At 62.9% G+C, this 15,924-nt stretch overlaps 1 protein-coding gene across 2 annotated transcripts in view; it reads right to left on the bottom strand.

The window, feature by feature from the left end:
* GNG12 (G protein subunit gamma 12) overlaps nucleotides 1-15,924 on the bottom strand; it is an 83,687-nt gene that overhangs the window by 50,150 nt on the left and 17,613 nt on the right. The window lies entirely within an intron of this gene.

Raw genomic sequence — 15,924 nt, 5'->3', positions numbered from 1 at the left:
CGTAAACGCCACTAACGAGCCATTTCAGTGTTTCGTTCCGAGCAGGTCGGCTCGGGACTGAGGGCGGCCACACGTCGAGGGGTACGGCCCGCCACGCGCAGGGAGCCCCCCCGGCCGCCAGGGCAAGGCACGCGCACACGGAGGCCGCATCGTCTGCTCCCCTGCCCTGGGACACATCGGCACCCCCCTTGCGGCATCATCCTGCTGGGACGTCACGGGCGCTCGCGGGTGTCCACGCAGCACTAGGCACCCAGGAACCCTCGCTGGCGGCTCGCCCCCGCCAGTCCTCCCGCTGCCCTGACGAGCCGAGCGGACGTCCGCTCCCGTTCATGACGACACGGAGGCCCCGGGAGGTGAAGAGCCGGCCCAAGGCTCCGCGATGCTCACCACACCTCGGGGGCGCCTGCTCGGGAGGCCTTTATTTTAAAGGATTTATTTCAGCAAGAGCGAGCGTGTGCGGGGGTGGGACGGAGGGAGAGGGGGATCTCGAGCAGACTCCCGGGGAGACGAGCCCAACACAGGGCTGGGCCCCCCGGCACCCCCCCCCACCACGCGGAAGCCACGGCTGGGAGGGCTGGGACGCCAATCCACCGTGCGGCCTTACCTCCGGGCTCCCAACAGGCGAAGGACCTGAAATCGGACGCTTACTTCCACTTAGGAGCGGGCAGCCCGGGACCCAAGGCCGTGCCCGTGACACGTGGCAGGTGCCAGCGGTGCCGGCGGGTTGTGCTGGCGGCTGGGGCCGGGCCGAGGTCTGGGGCAGCCGGCGGGGGCGGGCGAGGCCACCCAGGGCGCCGCCACCTGGGGTCACAGGCTGAGCCCGGAAGTCGAGCTTCCGGCACCAGGTCCCACCTCCTCAGCCCCCAGGGGCCCGGGGGCTCTCGGTCACTGCCACCATAGGGCCAGACCCACCCGCACGCCCAGGGGCCGCTGCCTCACTCGCTCGTGCCTTGCGTGTCCTGCTGTCACACACTCGCCTCCCTCCTGCACGGCCGCCCCGTAGGTCACCTTCACTGGGAAGCCCCCGAAGCCCCTGGTGGCTGAGGGACGGTGCTGTGCCGCAGCGGCCAGCACTCACCGGGCTCCGTGGAGAAGTCCATCGGGCACTAGTCCACGCACTTCCACTCCCCCAGCCTGCTCAGCGGCCACACGGGGTGGGTCCTCCCGCGCCCACTCAGCAGGTGAGCAAGCCGAGGCACACCCGGGCCGTCGGTGCGGAGCCAGGCCGTGCACAGAACCACCGGGGCAGGAGCATCCTTGGGCGGGAAGCACGTCGTGACGTCAGCAGCTCCGCGCAGCCAGTGTGTCGGGGGGGGGGGGGGGGCGCTGGCATCGTCCTCGGCCCGGCCAGGCCCGTCTCGCCTCTGAGAACTCCGAAGCCTCCGCTGGCTGTGACCCAGGAGAGCCGGGGAACACAGTCTTCTTAGAAACACGATATTCAAGGGAAAAAAGAAGACAGAAAATCCCTTTTCTTCAGGTCTACTTGGTCTCAAAGACTCGGTGGGTGTGTTCCACACAAAAGTCTCTGTGGCCAGTCTCCTTCTGCCTTCGGCGGCGGCTTGTCCGCTCCGCCCTGTAGGTCGCAGCAGGTGACCTTGGAGGATGTTCCTCTGCTTCCCCAGCAGGAGGCAGATGTGACTTGCAAGACGGGGACATCAGGGGCATTGGGGGGGGGGGGAGAGCGTCCTTGGGCTCACGGCAGTGGCGGGAGGGGGACAGCAGCCCCGCGAGAGCTCGCAGCTGCACCCACGGGGCTGTGACACCCACCCCACGGCCTCGCCGCACACAGGAGGCCACTGACCTACGCACGGGCGCCAGCGTGGTCTCTGTCACGACGACTGAGCCGGGACTCTTCCTGAGAAGAGGCGTTCACTGAGCACAAACCCCGTCCCAGGCACAGCTGCATGGCGGGAGACACGGCTGTGAACGAGGGGACGAGGCTCCCGACACCAGGCCTGGCACTGCAACAGAGCCAGGGGACACATGGGCACCCAGACGAGTCCCTACAGGCACCTGCCATGGAGCAGGTCCCGCGGATGCTTCCACGTAAACACGGGAGCAGTGGGACCGACCAAAGAGCTTCGCGGTGTGTCGGGCGGCTGCGTGGACAGGCCTGAGGGCTGCGTGGATGAACGGGCCGGGACGGCCACCTGCGGGGCCGTGCGCTTGTCCGGGGACACACAGTGCAGGCCAGGGAGGGTGCTCAGGGCAGGGGACCCACTGATGAAGCAGCCATGAGGGACGAGGGAGACGACGGGTGTAGACGACACCACGGCTCTGGCGCCAGCGACCGGTAGCTTCTGTGGGGGAGGAGCAGGCTGTGGGGGGATGGACACTGGGAATCCTGACCTGGCCGACGCGCAGGGGGCTTGGGCTGAGGCTTCCGAGTCCGGCTCCTGGCTCAGACCACGACCTCGGGGGTCCCGGGACCGGGCTGCACCTGGAGCCCCTCACTCTGGGGCATGTGCTCGCAGACGCTCTCCCTGCCACCCCCCCAATGTACTCGCTCCCTCTCCCTCAAGCAGACCATCTTCATTTTACGAGAACAGGACACCGACGGGACCCTGTTCACTTGGAGACGCAGGTGAGCGTCGGGGGCACACAGGCTCTGGGACGGCTCTGTCCACGGCAACGGCGGCGGCTCTCGGCGCATCCCACCCAACACGGCTGGAAGCTCCTCCCCGGGTCCCGGGGCCAGAGTGCAGGTGAGCGAGCACACGGGAAGCAGCTACTGGGCCGCACGTAAGGAGCTGCACCCCAGGGGCTCCCGCTGGCTCCGGTCATGACCGCACGGACCCCGAACGGCCGAGCTTGCAGGCTCCCCGTGCCCTGGGGACGCTGCTCCTTCCTCGGCCCCGCCCGCGTCCTCAGCTGCGCTCTCGCATCTTCCCGACAATTCCGCTCGCTGGGACTTGCCCAGAATGCCTGTGACACCCTGCTAGGCTCCCGGCGCCACCAGATACTTGCTGCAATCGTGAAATACGGGCCTCTAGCCCCGGGACACCTGGGAACAGCCGGTGGATCCTGATCGCATTGGTTTCCACACACAGCACAGCCTGGAGGGAGCGGGACGATCACGGGGTCCGTGGGCCCGGCTCCCGGCTGTCTTCACTGCCTGCAGCCCCCAGCGAGTCACATAACCAATGGGTGCCTCCGCCTCCCCGTGTGCAAAATGCGGAGCGACCCGGGGGCCCCGCGTCGAGGGGCATCTGGACGACGTGACCAGCTCTCCTCCAGGGCTCCGTACTCACGCCGGGTCTGGTTCCACTTGCGAATCCCGACACGACGTCATCTCAGGGGGCAAAACGGGCACGAGGGCCCTCAGAGCCCACGGACAGTGCTACCGCAGGCATGTGCCCCACGAGGCGTACACCCGCGTCTGGAGGCACCAGGAGTGAGGGCGGTGCCCCTGCCCACCGGCCGTAACCCCGGGAGAGCCGGGCACGGGAAGCCGCGCCCCCAGTGAAGGCACCGGGGCCGCGTGTCCCCAGCTCCTTGGCAGGTAACATGGGGACGTAGCCTGGCGACACCAGAGCCACAGAGAAGCGCTCAAAACACGCCCACGACTCCCACCTTGCCAACCTCTGTGGTGACACAGAACAGCCGGAGAAGCAACCGGAAGGTCATGCTCCACCGATGTTGCCCGTCTTCCCACTGCAAGGGCAGCGACGCTGCTTCACGCACGGCTCCGCAGCGACAGCTTCAGCGGGGCCGGGAGCACCACTGGGCTCGTGCTCAGCTCCCCACGGCCAGGTACACGCTGCTGGCAGGATCCCAAGGAAAGCTCTGGAATCACGAGACCTGGACTGAACGTCCCTCCTGCACCGGTGAGGGGCGAGTCCCTGAGCAATTAGGCTCTGAGCCTCGACTCCACAGTGTGACGAGACCTTTCGCACACGGTGGCTGTAAGACAAAAAGGGGGGGGGGACGCCCGGGGGCTCCGCGTTGGAGCGTCTGCCTCGGGCCCAGGGCGTGACCCCAGGGTCCCAGGATCAAGTCCCACGTCAGGCTCCCTGCATGGAGCCTGCTTCTCCCTCTGCCTGTGCCTTTGCCTCTCTCTCTGCATCTCTCAGGAATAAATACATAAAATCTTAAAAGGCAAAGAATAAAAAGGGAGAATGTTGGTCTAATGCCACTAGGACCAGCTCCATAAATGAGGACCATTTCTTCCATTTTATTTTAAATACTTAAATGTGTGTTTCTACACAGGTTCATCACGGTTAAGGGGCCTAATAACAGTCCTTCATGCCGAAAAGTCCCAATTCATTAAATCACTCCCCTAAACACGCAAAATATGTAGGTTGTTGCCAGTTTTCATCATTATAAATAGGGCTACACGGGGTACCTTCATGTTCATGCTTCACTCCTTCACCCTGTGGCCCCAGCTTCCCTGAGTTCCTTACGGTAGAGTTAAGAGTCTCCTTTTTTAACAGGGCTTTGCTGCCGTGCAACGATGCCACCCACAGAGTGACGGGGACTCCTGGGCCCTGAGGCTCTGCGCTCCCAGCGGCGTTCCCAGCGCCGCCTGCATCTGCGTTTCTGATTAGTGGATATGAACGTTCCCCCCTTTAGCGAGGCAGTAAGTTCCTGTGTTTTGCTTATTCGTGTCGCGGGATCTTGACGTTTTTGTCATGGGGGGGAGTGAGCTCCTTGGAGCTCCCGGCGGCGGCGCAGAGCTCGTGTTTGCATTTGCCGTAAGTGCCCTCCCGGTTCTCTGAGGCTCGGGACAGCCCCTTCGCATCTGCACAGCATCTCGATGAATAACCGGCCGCGGCCGCAGTGACTATCGGGCCTGGCGGTGCTTCCCGGCGAGGTGCCGGCCGCGTGATCGCCCTTCAAAGTCCACCTGCACCTGCCGGGACGTGCAAGCCGCCCTGTGAGGGCGCGGAGGGGACGGCGGCTCCCACTGCGTCCCCGGCGGGCCGTGCCTCAGCAGTGGCCAGGGGGTGGCCAAGACCGGATGTGGCCAGAGGAGCCAAATAAAGACACGCGTGTTCGTGCAAAACGGCTCATCGTCCAGAGCACCGCCTGCACCACCTCCTGCCGCCGGGCCTTGGCACAGGGCATCAGAGAGCCGCGCCTCACCCGGGCCCCGCGGCAATGCCGGCACCTTCTCTTCAGCTTCGCTGAGGTACAGGGACACGGAAACTGCAGGCATCGAGCGGCTGCCACGCGGCTCAAGGCCGTCGCGGCCCGTGACCTCGGGGCGGGGTGGGGGCGGGCAAGTCCTGCTTTCCAGGGAGTTTCACGGACACCAGACGGTGCTAATCAACCCGTCAGCAGGTTCTACGCTCGGCCCGACCCTGGTCACCGCAGAGCGGAGTCTGCCGGCCCCGTGGCCACTTTCCCCGTTTCTGCGAGTTGGTCTGTTCCGTCTGGGCGGACTCCGCGCATCCACGACGCCGGGTGTCGGCCCCACAGGGAACGCTGGTGCAGCTTTAGGGGCGCACCCAGAGCCCTATGCCGTTAGAACAACCCCAATAACCCAGGCCTGAGGGAAGCGTTGCTTCCTTACGCTTTGTGGACCGAGCGCAAGCACCGCGCCCCTCGCCAGCGTCCCCTCCCTCGGGCTCCCTGAGTCCCGCCGCTCTCCCGTCGACCTCCCGCACGGTACGTGGGCACGTTCCACCCGCCGGAGGAGCGGGTCTCCGGCCGCGGCCCATGTGCGCTCGCACGTCCCGAAGAGCCAGGCGCCCGCTCCGCACCCGGCGCCTCACGGAGGCTCGCTCAAGCGCCTGCCACGGTTGCAAGACGGTGTCCAAAAAAATCCAGTTTGGTCAAAACTCCGAGCCGTGAAGCCCGCAGCGCCTGCACTTTCCGCCGCGCCGCTCACTCCCTGTCCCGCCGCTCCCTGTCCCGCTGCGTCCCCGGGCCAGAGGCCGGCGCTGGCTGAACGACGCCAAACCCAAGCCCGGTGAGGAGCGGCCGGCAACGCCGCGGCCTTGCCCGCATCTGGGCAACGCCGCCGCCGCACCGGCCGCGCTTCGGCTCGCAGCTTCCGACGGGACGTCCCCCTCGCAGGTTCACGGCGACGGGAGGCCTGGCTCAGCCCTTGGGAAAAACGCAGATGAAAGTAGGGAACATGCTTCCCCGGCAGCTTGGAAGCTCACAGGAAACGGTTAGCGTCCGCCGGGAAAGGCAAACAGCCTGCACCACATGACAAACCGAAAGCCCCGAAATGCACGGCGAAGCCCGCGAGCCACGGCCTCCCCGGAACGGAGGGGAGGATTCCACGCTGAAAAGTGGAAATTCTTTTCTTCCGCGAACGTGCGAACAAACAAAGCCGTGTGCCCCCGGCTGGGGGATGGGCTCGGCTCCTGCGCCCCCGCCGACGCCCCCGACCCCGCAGCCCGGCTCGTGCCGGTGTCTTTTCACGGCGGGCTCAGCGCCTCGCCCAAGGGAAACCGGCCAGGCTGGCGACATGGTCCTCCTGCGGCCTCTGGGGCGGCTTCGGGCTCCCGAGGGGCGGGCGGCCGGCAGGGCCCCCAGGCCCAAGCAAGGGACAGGAGGGGGTGGGCCCTTCACCATCCTGCCCCTCATGAGCCTTTCCCACCTACTCCGAGCCTGGCAACGTGGAAAGCGCTGCCGAGAGGACTGAGACCAACACAGGCTCCGTCCTCCCGGAGCCCACAGTACGTCACGCCCGCCGACGGGGCAGTGAGAGCTCCAGCACACGGCGTGGAACTGTCGTAAGGACGAGGAGTCCGGGGGCGCAGAGGGCGGCGGCGATTCCAGTGTGGGGTGAGCATGGCAGGCTTCCCGGAGGAAGCAGTATTGACGCTAACCTGGGAAGGACTCCAGGCTTAACCAGAAGATCCAAGCAGGGAGGCTTGAGCGAGGCAGGAGAAATGACTGTGCCCATGCCCCAGGGACGGAGGCCCCGGAGGGATGGAGGCCCTGGGGTCAATGCCCCAGAGGGAGGGAGGCCCAGAGGGAGGGAGGCCCTGGAGGGAGGGAAGGAGGGAGGCCCCAGAGGAAGGGAGGTCCCAGGGGGAGGAGGTCTCAGAGGGATGGAGGCCCTGGAGGGATGGAGGCCCTGGGGGTCAATGCCCTAGAGGGATGGAGGCCCAGAGGGATGGAGGGAGGGAGGCCCTGAGGTCAATGCCCCAGAGGGATGGAGTCCCAGAGGGAGGGAGGCCCAGAAGGAGGGAGGCCCCAGAGGAAGGGAGGCCCCAGGGGGAGGAGGACCCAGAGGGATGGAGGCCCTGGAGGGATGGAGGCCCTAGGGGTCAATGCCCTAGAGGGATGGAGGCCCTGAAGGAGGGAGGCCCCAGGGTCAATGTCCCAGAGGGAGGCTCCAGGGGCAGGGAGGCCCTGGAGGAAGAGAAGCCCTGGAGGGAGGGAGGGAGGGAGGGAGGGAGGCCCAGAAGGAGGGAGGCCCCAGAGGGAGGGACACCCTGGGGTCAATGCCAGAGGTATGGAGGAGGGAGGCCCCAAGGTCAATGTCCCGGAGGGAGGCTCCAGGGGGAGGGAGGCCCTGGAGGGAGGGAAGTCCCAGAGGGAGGGAGGCCCTGGGGTCAATGTCCCAGAGGGAGGAGGCCCAGAGGGAGGGAGGCCTGGAGAGAGGAGGCTCCAGGGGGAGGGAGGCTCCAGAGATGCAGAGGCCCTGGGGCCAATGTCCCAGAGGGAGGGAAGCCCGGAGGAAGGGACACCGGAGCGCCCGCATCCACACCCAGCGCCACCCGGGCTACGCAGCCTGGAGGGCCGGCAAGCGGGGCGCCCGGGCAGAGGGTCCCACTGTCTGCAGGCGCTGCCTCTGAGCCCCGGGGTCATGGATGGTGCCCGCGGCGTTGTCAACATCAAGCGTCTGCTGAGGGTAGACCCTCCCCGCCGGCAGGTGGCTGTTCCGGGAAGGCAGGGTCCCAGGGTCCTCCGGGTCCCCGGCTGGGTCCTGCCCCCAAGGTGGTGGCCTTCAGAGGTGCACGTCCATTGGCAGCCCCTGGCCGCGCCCCAGGGCTCCCAGCCTGCCTTCTGCTCATCTTCCCACGGATGCCGCACCCCGACCCCAAATGCGACGACGGCCACAACCAGACTGGGGACAGCTGTCCACACGGCTGCCTCCGGGGCGCCCCGCCCAACCCTGTTCACCCGTGGCTTCCCTCTGCCTCCCGCCCGTCCCGCGGGTCCACCTGCAGGTCCAGGCCGTCCTCCCTCCAGGCGCCCCCCAGATCCGCCCCCTCCAGGCGCCTCCCCCAAGCCCAAGGCCCGGCTGCAGCACCCCACGGGGGGCCCCGGCTTCGGCCCTGCCCCGCCCCCATGCCCACCTGCCGTCCCTCAGCAGGGAGCACGTCACCGTGACCTCACGGCCTCGAGTGTGACGGAGCTGTGGGGACAGACTCAGCAGGACACGCGGGCCCCTGCCAGCTCCTTGCACACGCTGGGCCTTCCGGCGGCTCCTTGGGCACCTGCCAGGGGCTGTGCCTCCCCCACGCGTCCCACCTACCAGGACGCGCCAAGCAGGGGGTGCCAGGGACGTCCTCCTCCTTCCTGCCAGCATCTTCCCGGGGCAGTGAGGCCCACCCTGCCGAGCCGGTCTCTCCCTGTCGCCCTGTCGCTCACTCTGAATCCCGCCCCGTCCCCCGCCTGTGCCCGGCCTCGGGGGCCAGCGCACTGGCATCTGCCTACTGGGTGCTTCTCCTCCTCTGATGGCCGCTGCACCTGGACGTCTGGGGCCGTGGGACACACACGAGACACCCCTGAGCTCCAACCACCGGGGAGCGAGTCCCCGAGGGCCGGCTCCAGGCACGGCCAATGCCCACGGGGCCACCAGCAGCCCGGCCCCCACCCCGCACACGCCCCACCGCCCACCGCGGGGACGTCAGTCGAAGGCCGACTTGGAGGCACGTCTTTACAGGCCAAGGTCCTGAGGTCTGCGCACGGGACCCCACTGAACCCTTCCGAAGGCGGGTGGGGGGCATCCAAAGAGGAAATGGTGGGGGTGACCGCGAGGCATTTTGTCGTCCAAGCCAAAACCCCCACAAAAACTCATTCTTTTCTCTGTGACCTCGGATCTGGATTCCTAGGTCGTGTGCGCGGCGTGACCCCGCGAGCCAGCATCAGCCGAACCCTGGCGACCGTGGGAGTGTCACCGCCAGCCCCCGCGGCCTCCTCGGGCCCCATCCTCTCGCCCTCGCTCCGCTTGGCTGGGGAAGGATTTTGCCGACCGTCCTTTGGCCACCGTCCACGCAGGGCGTCTGGCAAGTCCGGGCTGCGGCATCTCAGAGGCCTGGAGCTGACGCTAGAGAGCGGTTCCCTGTCGTGGCTCTCACTGCTGTTTCCTTCTGTCACTCAAAACAAGTGAAAAAAAAGAAAATCCCTCCATACGCACCACAAGGTCACGTGCAGCCACAGAAACGCGCCACCCAGCTTAAAACCAAGTCTCAACACCTGAGCTGGGGGCCTCGTATAAATAAATCACCTCCACCAAGCCTGCCCTTCTGCCTTTTTTTTTTTTTTTTTTTTTTTTTTTACTTTTTCAGTTAACCTGTGTGATGTGTGGCTGGCACGTGGGCTGCCGCCCGTGCACACAGCCTCAGCACGGCCCTGCTGACGGAGGCCTAGTTGGCTCAGGTGGAGATGCGGGGCCCAGCGAAGGGCCTGGGCTTGGGCAGCAGGGGCCCTGCCAACCCAGCGAAGCCTGAGGACGCTGGGGAAGGACTTTGCCTCCTCATCAAAGACGGAAGCAGCCTGGCAGGTGCCTCTCGGGTTCCCAACCTTGAGAGTGGTCACGAGGCGCAGAACCGTGACGATCATTCACTGGCCGCCAAAAAGTCTACATTTCAAACTCAACACAGAGTAAATCAAAGGAACGGAGGCAGCAGAGATCCTTGGTGGCAAATGGCAGAAGCAGCTGCCTCCTCCACACTTTCTGAAGGTCTGGGGAAATAAGCCCCTACTGCTGAGGGCCACAGTGAGTCACGCTTTGTCATTTACAGCTTTTAATATACAGGAGATGACAAGGGAGAGGGGTGGTGTTTTGTTTAAGATTTTATTGAATTGACACAGAGCGAACACAAGCAGGGGGAGCAGCAGGCGGAGGGAGAAGCAGGCTCCCCGCAGAGCAAGAAGCCCAAGGTGGGGCTCAGGGACAGGACCTGGCATCATGACCTGAGCCGAAGGCAGATGCTTAACCAACTGAGCCACGCAGGTGCCCCAACAGAGACGTTTATGGATTCTTAATGTGGTTTCCCTTAATTTAGAGGTGAGAAAATTTGCTCAACAAACCTCAAGGTAATAGAGCAGATATAGCCTGATGCTGATATATTATTTACTACAGAGGGCCTCAGGGCCTTCTCAATCCACAGTGACTGCTCCATCCATCCCTCCATCCCTCCATCCATCTAACCATCCATCCATCCATCCATCCAACCATCCCTCCATCCCTCCATCCATCACTCCATCTATCTAACCAAACAACCATCCATCCCTCCATCCCTCAATCCATCCCTCCATCCATCCATCCATCCAATCATCCCTCCATCCATCCATCTAGTCATCCATCCAATCATCCATCCATCCATCATCCATCCATCCATCCATCTAATCATCCATCCATCCATCCATCCCTCCATCCATCCATCTAATCATCCATCCCTCCATCCCTCCAATCATCCATCCATCCATCCAATCATCCCTCCATCCCTCCATCCATCCATCTAATCATCCATCCCTCCATCCCTCCCTCCATCCATCACTCCATCTATCTAACCAACCATCCATCCATCATCCATCCATCCATCCATCCATCTAATCATCCCTCCATCCCTCCATCCATCCATCTAATCATCCCTCCATCCCTCCATCCATCCATCTAATCATCCCTCCATCCCTCCATCCATCACTCCATCCATCCATCTAATCATCCATCCCTCCATCCCTCCAATCACCCATCCATCCATCCATCATCCATCCATCCATCATCCATCCATCCATCCATCTAATCATCCATCCATCCATCCATCCATCCATCCCTCCCTCCATCCATCTAATCATCCATCCCTCCATCCCTCCAATCATCCATCCATCCATCTAATCATCCCTCCATCCCTCCATCCATCACTCCATCTATCTAACCAAACAACCATCCATCCATCATCCATCCATCCATCATCCATCCATCCATCCATCCATCCATTTTCTATTCTGCCAACAACCATCTGCTGAGCCCCCTACCCTGGACTGGGCACTAGAAATACACACAGTCCAAAGGACAGAAACTACTATACCCAATTTAGAGATAAGGATGCTGAGGTTCAGAAGGTTTAACTGTTTCCCCCAAAACCACAAGTCTACAAGTAACAGAATTAAGAGTCAAATGCAGGACTCCCTGGATCCAGAGGCTCGTGCTTTCACTACACCATACAGCTTCAAACCCAGCCATCGCTTTGTCAGCCTAATTTAGAAATAACAAAAACTGTATTGATTTTTTTAATCTGCAATTTTTACTACCCCACCCTACCATCTGCTACCCTGCACTACATCTAGACATTTTGCCTCACGAAGACCAAATGCCCATTGTGCACCTGGAAGTCTGACCGACACCGTGTTTACGGGATGGCAACGTCACCACGATGACGTCTGCCCCCGCCGCATTCATCTCCAACCCTCTGGCTGCTCTACGCACCATTGGCTGGGGACCAGGGCCTAGTGGTCTCTGGCCCACGACAGGTCCTCCTCTCTCCATATCTGCTAATTAAATGAAGAAAAATAAGCCAAAGACTAAGATGCTGTCTCAGGAAATCCTGAATGCCAGTTCTGAAGACTCTTAGCTTAATGAGTTGGTATCACTTCCAAGACCTTGGCAGAGACTGTCCTTCCAGAAGGTGCATAACAAGTTGCTGACTGAGCAATCTGCACATGATGATCACAGCAAATATGTTCTTGTGAAACCCTGGAAACAACCCAAATGTCCAGCGCTTGGATAGAAAGTTAAACCGACGGCTACTTATCAGCCCAGGGGATTATTTTGTTGCCATTACAAGGAGAAAGATGTGGGGTGTGAGGACACAGGAAAAGAGCAACATGAACCAAGGTTACGTGCAAAAGCAGATCAGCAAAGAGGATGTTACACGGATCCCAACGACGCAAAAATACACAGAGGGACCGACCCAGGCATTGGAACGTGACTCTACAGTCCTAAGGATGGTTCTTAGGAGCCCAGGAGAAGCTCAGAATCTAACAAGTCACTTGCAAACTGGCTTTTCTCTCTACCACTCGACCTCCACAGACCCCTTAGGATCAATATGACAGAACTCTCACATGCTCAGAAGTGAACGCGTGACCCGTTTGGAAAACGTGCCTTCTCGGTGCCTATGATGAAAATAAGCGCCCTACGGATAAAGGGCATCCATTTATCCACCAAGCTCAGCATATACATTGTGCTCAGTGCCCCCGACCACGTGAGGATGAATGCCCCGTGTGTGGGTATGTGTGTGAAAAGCACAATACGTGACACTTTCCAAACCGCACATCAGATAACCCGGTCTGCTGTGCAGGGACAATCACCCCTTGCCGAGACTGGCACACCCGGGATGCTTTCTGCGTCAGGCCTGCCCTTCTACACCCTTTCCTCGGCTGACTCCGGCTTCTTCCAGAAATTTCTGACCTGATAAAAACACAAAAAGTCCGGCTCACAAGGATAACTTCCAAAATTCCTTTTCTACTCAAGCTCCACTTGTCCAGCCACTGAGATGCAGGTCCTTGAAAGGCAGGGACCCCCTACCCGTCGACACTTGGCTGCAAGGGTGGAAATGCCGTCCCACAAGGTATCACCAGGGACACGACATGCACAGAAAGCGAGTCCTAGTGCGCGTCCGGCACTTGGATGTGTCGGCAGTGGAGGCAGCACGAAGCCCTGAGTTAAGCTGACTGTGAGCAAACACGACTCCAGCACAAATAACACACACCTGAGACCTGACGCTGCACACCTGACGCCTCGAAAAGCCCAACCAGGAGGGTGCGGCCGAGGGAAAAGGGGCCCCTTGCCAGGGAAGTCCTGACTTGGAGCAAATCCCCGACCGGTCCCACTGAGTGGACTCCCAGTAACACGCTTCACACCCTGGCTGGAGAGGCTCTGACCTAGAAAACGGGGTGGGAGATGGAGGGAATCCGGAGGAGGCCGGATCCGGTCGTGCCCCTAAGGTGGGCCCAGGGTGCCCAGCAAGGCCTGTGCCCAGGCCTTCAGGGGAGGGAGCTGGCCGGGCTCCGCAGCTCCTGCAGCAGGCTGGGGTGCCCTCCCCCGGTGACCAGCGCCCCCCAGCACCGCAGGGTCTCCCCGCGGCCTCCTCCAGCTTCCCTGATTCAACTGCTCTCTCCCGGGCCGGCTGCCCTCCCGCTTCTTGGAGGTTTTCTAAGACTATTTTAGAGTGAGGGACACACGGAGCGGGGACACACTTGGGGTGGGGGTGGGGAGAGTATCCCCCGCGACTGGGTGCTGAGCTCGAGCCCAGGTGGGGCCGGGCCCATGATGCGCCCCGAGGTCCCTCCGCAGCCCGGCTACCTGCGCCCGGCGGCCCCTCCCCTGCCGGGGGCCACTCCCCTCGTCCTCTCCCAGCCCCCACGTGGCTCCCAGCCATGCTGCCGCCTCGGCCACCCGCCGCGGCCAGGCCCTGCTGACGCATCCCCTCCGAGTCACCCCCCACCCCGACGGCCGGCCCATCACCCTCCTGCGCGGCAAGGCCCCATGTGGGGACTCTAGGGGGACACCCCTCAGGCCTAGGTGTCCAGCAAGCTGTGTGGATACACAGACGCTGTGAGCCGCGGGACAGGCTCGTGGAGACCCAAAGAGGGGGCAGGTCACAAAGCGGAGGGCAGGGTCGCTCACCACGGTGGCTCCTGTCATGCGTTTGGCCCGAGCCGCGGCCTCCCCAGGTTCTGCTGACGGGGGCCACCTGAGGGCCTCTCTGGGACGGCGTCCGGGCCGCAGATGGGAAGGCCCCGGGCGACCGTCCCCGCGCTGGCCATGCCTTGTGTGCAAATCCCCACAAAGGACCCCGGGAGGCCCACAGCACCCGCACGCGGGCCTGGCGCTGCCACAGGGCCCGGGACGCCCGGCGCACGAGGCCACCTCGGGGCCACTGGGCCGCGGCCGACAGAGGCGCGGGGACAAGTCACACTAGTCAGGGTCACGCCGACCGGGCCGTCTGGCCGGGTGTCCTGGAGGGGCTCCGTGGGGCAGGCGGCAGGGACGTGGCCTCTGGGGGGCTCAGCCTCCGGGGACGGCCCTGCTGGCCCCCAACGCCCTGACCCCGCGGAGGCGGAGCACGTGTCTACAGCGGCTTCATCCTCCTGGTCCTCCAGCCAGTCTGCGGTGCCGAGTCCAGAGCCACCGACGGGCAGGGCCGGCGTCCCTGGAGGCCGCTAGGTCTCCGGGTGAGCGGCGCCGGCCAGAACCTCCCACCTACGGTCCTCCTGGAGCAGTTCCTGAACCTCCTGGTCTTCGGACCCTCTCCAGGCCTCCAGGTTGAAGCCCGCCGACGGCTCCTGCACGTTAGCCTCAACCTGCCGATGTATTTACTACCAGAGGCCAAAACAGGAGTCTGAAAAATACTCACTGACGCGTTCAAAATAACTGGTAAATCCTTGAGGTCTCACCCAAACCGACGTTGTATGAAAAAGCGTTTTCTAGAACAAAACAAAAAATTCCGCGAGGCAGCGAGACTCACGCAGCCGTCGACCTGCCCGAAGCCAAGTCTGCGGTCTCCAGCGGGGCCGCCGACTCCCATCCCGGCCTCTGCCCGCGTCCTGGGGACGCTAGAGCCGAGGAGGCCCAACCTGACGCCGGGACACGCGGAGCACATGCGGCCGCCTTCCGTGACGTCACGCCGAACCTCCGCAAGGGACAAGCCCCCAGGTGGGCCCGAGCCCTTTGCATGACCCTTCACACTCGCTGTGTTCACACCCACCGGCCTGGGGCGCCTTTGAACACGACCGTTCCTCGCACGGGGCCCTGAGACACGCGTCCGTGCGGAGCCGCCCAGGCCCCCGCGTGTGGACACGGCGTCGCCCGGCCTCGGGAGCGCCCATGTCGCCGGGAGGCCGTTGGGGGAAGCTCCTGGCGCAGCGGGCGGCGGTCGGGCTTTCGCACTGACCCACGCGCCTTACATTTACGATTTTAGCCTGAAAGCTAGGACTTTACCGCGGGTGACAAACACCGACGGCTGCTTCTCCCGGAGCGTCAGCCTGGCTTCGTTCTGTCTCGAGAAACTGCCCGAGCAAACCTCCAGGTCTGACCTGTCCGCGTCCGCCCATCAGACCTTCTTTCAACCAGAAACGGGGTCGGCTCCGCGGGCAGCACGGCCCGCGCCCCCCGGGTCGCACCAGGGGCGGCCCTCGAGACCGTCAGCTGTTCTCAGAGGAGCTCGATCCACCCAGAACCTGGAAACAGGTGCCTTCAAGGCTTGAGGCTTAACAAAGCTAATAGTTCAAGGACACAATGTGTCCAAACGGCTTTTTTTTAAGCGGCGAGCGTGGGGCGGTGAGGAATGTGGGCCGCGAGCACTCGGGGAGCCACCGCCGCGGTCACGACGAGGCACCACGCTTGGCCACACGCTTCTGCGTCATCGCAAAGGTCAACAGAACAAATATGTCAAAGACCATCTTGATTTTATAAAAATGAATCCGACTCTGTAGATGCCCTGAAAGGATCTTGAGGCTCCCAGGGTCTCTGAACCACATCGCGAAAAACGGTTGTGAAAAGCGCTCGACAAATATTCCGGGACCCCTCAGTGAGTGAAGAGACCTTCGTTCTAAGCATGAAGGTTCTGGGACGGGTTAAGGGACCAGGTCTCTTTCCGGTGGGGCCACCAAGATGCACAGGATGCTCAGAGGTTCCGGTGGGGGAACGGGAGCCAAGGTGGAGCTGGACGTGCGTGTGCAGGGAACTCGAGGTGGAGCTGGGCGTGCGTGTGCAGGGAACTCGAGGTG

This window comes from Vulpes vulpes, chromosome 3 (assembly GCF_048418805.1).
Source record: "Vulpes vulpes isolate BD-2025 chromosome 3, VulVul3, whole genome shotgun sequence".
In the NCBI taxonomy this organism is placed as follows: Eukaryota; Metazoa; Chordata; class Mammalia; order Carnivora; family Canidae; genus Vulpes; species Vulpes vulpes.
Note: the sequence above shows the minus strand (reverse complement) of the source record. Positions and strands in the feature narration are given on the sequence as shown.